Source organism: Euprymna scolopes, chromosome 8 (assembly GCF_053919585.1).
Source record: "Euprymna scolopes isolate OS-2025 chromosome 8, ASM5391958v1, whole genome shotgun sequence".
Lineage (NCBI taxonomy): Eukaryota > Metazoa > Mollusca > Cephalopoda > Sepiida > Sepiolidae > Euprymna > Euprymna scolopes.
Window position 1 is genome coordinate 161,979,426 of NC_136489.1, and position 3,420 is coordinate 161,982,845.

The following is a 3,420-nucleotide window of genomic DNA, read 5'->3' on the forward strand; positions in this document are numbered from 1 at the left end:
TATATTTCCTCTCAATAAATGGCTATTAGTCAATTCGTGTGTCTAAATTCTGCAACACTTATGAGTTGAATAAGTAAGAAACACTTTAGTAGATGAAGGTAGGGTTGGAAGTAAGTAAATTGATCATGACATGAAACTACAAAATACTTCAGTTAAAAATAGAAAACTCTTTAGGCACAATTGCTCATAAAACATGTTCTTAATTAAAAGAATCCAGAGGTAGGTTACAAAAAAAGATTTCAATACAGAATATAAAAAATAAATAAATAAATAAATAAAATAAAGCTTTCAATTAACATAAGTTGTGCAATAAGCTATACATTTTGTCAACTGGTATTTTAGATAAATTAGCAGGTGGTGGCGTTGGTTCAGTGGTGTTCCAAGTTCAAATCCAGTTCGTTTCACAAAACTCACTTTTACTTAGGACGTTGGCAACTTTCTCCTGTAAGTACCTGATGTCTTTTTAGAAAGAATCCTGATAAGATAAAAATCAGGGAAACCAATGCTAACAACAGAATCTTTTTTCATTTTCTTCATTTTTTAATTGTTTGGTGGTATTAAATAAAATTAGATATAATTCAGAAATTATGGTGGATTCAACGGTTACGATCAAATCACTTATGTAACAATATTGGACATATTTGAAGAGCCTTCAGTAATAATATGATAAACTAAAATCTGTGGTTATTCAATTAGATAAATATTAACAAATTTCTGTGAATATGAATCTTGCCAACATTCCTTGAAAATTTTGCTACATTCTTATTGATCCAGGTTGCAGAGTAAGAAGGTAATAAGGTCTGATTCAGACTCCAAGTCCTAATATTTTTTTTCCCCCCCAAAACATCAGACTCTCAATCCTAAGATTTCAGAAAAAAAAAATATCAGACTCTCAATCAAAAGCTCTTTTTAGTATCCTCGCTGTTCCCTTAAGTGCAATTGTCTGGATCTCTTTTGCACTTGGTTCACCAGGAATATTAGTTAAGTTGGACTTCAGGTGCTTCTTTATAAGCCCTGTGGCACCTATAAGAACTAGTATGATTGATATCTCCCTAAGATTCCAGTTTCTTTTCATATCATGCATGAGACCTTGAGATTTGGTCTGTTTCTCTCTTTCAACTCTGTACGATATGATGATGCTGATGATGAGGTTGTAGCAGACCAAATTGCAATAAATAAGCAAGAGATTTTGAAATACACTTCCTTCCTGGATTGTCCAATCAGAAGCCAGTTCTAGGTCACGTGACCAAGTTTATTGGGCGGACAACAACCCCATTTGGAACGGACCTGTCCGCCCCCAACTTCTCTCTTGGGACCCAACGGAACTCGCCTGGCCTTTGGGCACGGGGTTCGACTAAAACATGAATACAAACAAGACAATATGACTATCTCCATGCACACACACACACACACACACACACACACACACACACACACACACACACACACACACACAGACTCCACATGTGTTTCACACACACAAACTCTCTTTTTCTCATCCTACAATACTGTCTCTAATCATCCGTGATGTACGTTTCCACTACTACTTTAAACACAAACATACATGAACTCTGTCTCTTTAATCTTTAATCTATGTCTCTCATACATAAACATTTTCCACAACTAACTCGTTTCCTTATTCTTACTAACGAAGATAACAAATAAAGCTGTTTATTAAATATTAGAATGAGATTCCTTGTCTTCCATTTCTACAAGGTAAATTAGCATACAGTGGTAGTTGATAGATAAATCTATTTTATTATCGTGAAACTAGAAAAACACCCGTCCCAAGGTGGGCATAAACAATATATATAGAATTAGTCTTTAATTTTAATTTTCTTTTTTGGTGAGGTAAGGGGAACACAGCCTAAATAGTAAAGTTTATAAAAACACTAGCAGGCCGCCCGACGTTGTCCGGTCATAAAATATGCATATTATATTTTAATTCATACAGAAACTGAGACATGTGCATGTGAGTATTATGTTTTTTTCTTAACAGTCCACTTTTTATATAGTATTTTAATTGGAATTCATTATTGAGTTGAGTTTTATTTATTAATTTATTTATTGCAGACTGTTATCCTCATCTTTCTTAGTTGTTGTTTCACGACGTTTCGGCCAACTATTCCTCTGGCCTTCGTCAGGTGGTAGCCATGATAGGATAGGAACTCCGAATCTCCTAACTGCGTTCTCAGCAATTACTGCCATCCATAGTTGTTGTCGTCTCAACAACTATGGAGTGCATCATTTTTTTTTTTTTTTTTACAAAGGCATCACCACTTATCAAGGTCAAGAGGCCACTCGAGGATAAGAGTTAAAGAGTGTACAGTAGACAATTGGACAATAAAGTAATCGTTAGTAATGGAAATTCGGTAAATTTGTTAATTTATATCGAACGGCTCATCAAAAACTTGTTTACGTTAGACTTGAACACAACCATATTGTAGTCAGCTGGAAAACAGGAAAATGGAAGACAATTCCACAGGTGTGCAGTTCTAAGAAAGAAGCTTTGTTCATGAAATCTACATTTAGGTTTAGGCACAGATAAAGAGTGGGGGAAATTATTGATAGTGTTTTCTGCTAGACGGGTGTTTCTTGTGATAGTTTGGCAAGGCAGGGTCAGAGATTGGAGCTCAGTCGAGCACTTGCCATGAAAATAACTATAAAGTAGGGACAAACTCGCAACATCTCTTCTGTGAGAAAGAGGTTACAGGGAAGAGATGTTGCGAGTTTGTCCCTGCTTTAAGAGAAAAGGACATCCCCTACGAGGCTATGAAGTCTATTTTGAACTCTATCAAGGCAGGAGAAGTCCTTTCTAGCAGCTCCTGCCCAGATGTGGCAAAAGTACTTCATCCTTGGACGTACCTGGCTCTTATATAAATAGAGAATTGCATCAGCAGTGAGATATCTACTGGATTGATAGAAGGATCCCACCATTTTTCCAGCGGCCTTGGCAACAGATTGAATGTATGTATTCCATTTAAGATCTGGAGTAAAGGTCAAGCCCAGAAGCTTGTCAAAACATGAGGCCTCCCCAAGACGAAAGCCATTCATTTCAATTGATGGCAAATGGGGATCAGAGCGTTGATGATGTAAAGATAAAAGCTCAGTTTTAGATGCATTAAAAGTAACAAGCCACCTCTTTCCCCCATTGTACCACTTGCTCAAGATCAGAGGAGAGAGCATTGGAGAGAACTTGGTCGTTTACGGTCTTAGATGTGCTACCATATATAGTAGTGTCATCAGCATAAATGTCTACGAATGATGTAAGGATGTGATTTGGAAGATCATTAATGTAAATCAGGAAGAGAGTTGGGCCCAGGATGGACTCCAGCATTAATACTGCGAGCTTCTGATTTCTGGCCATCAACTATTACTCTTATGAACCTGTCAGAGAAATGATTTAATAATTGAGAAGAC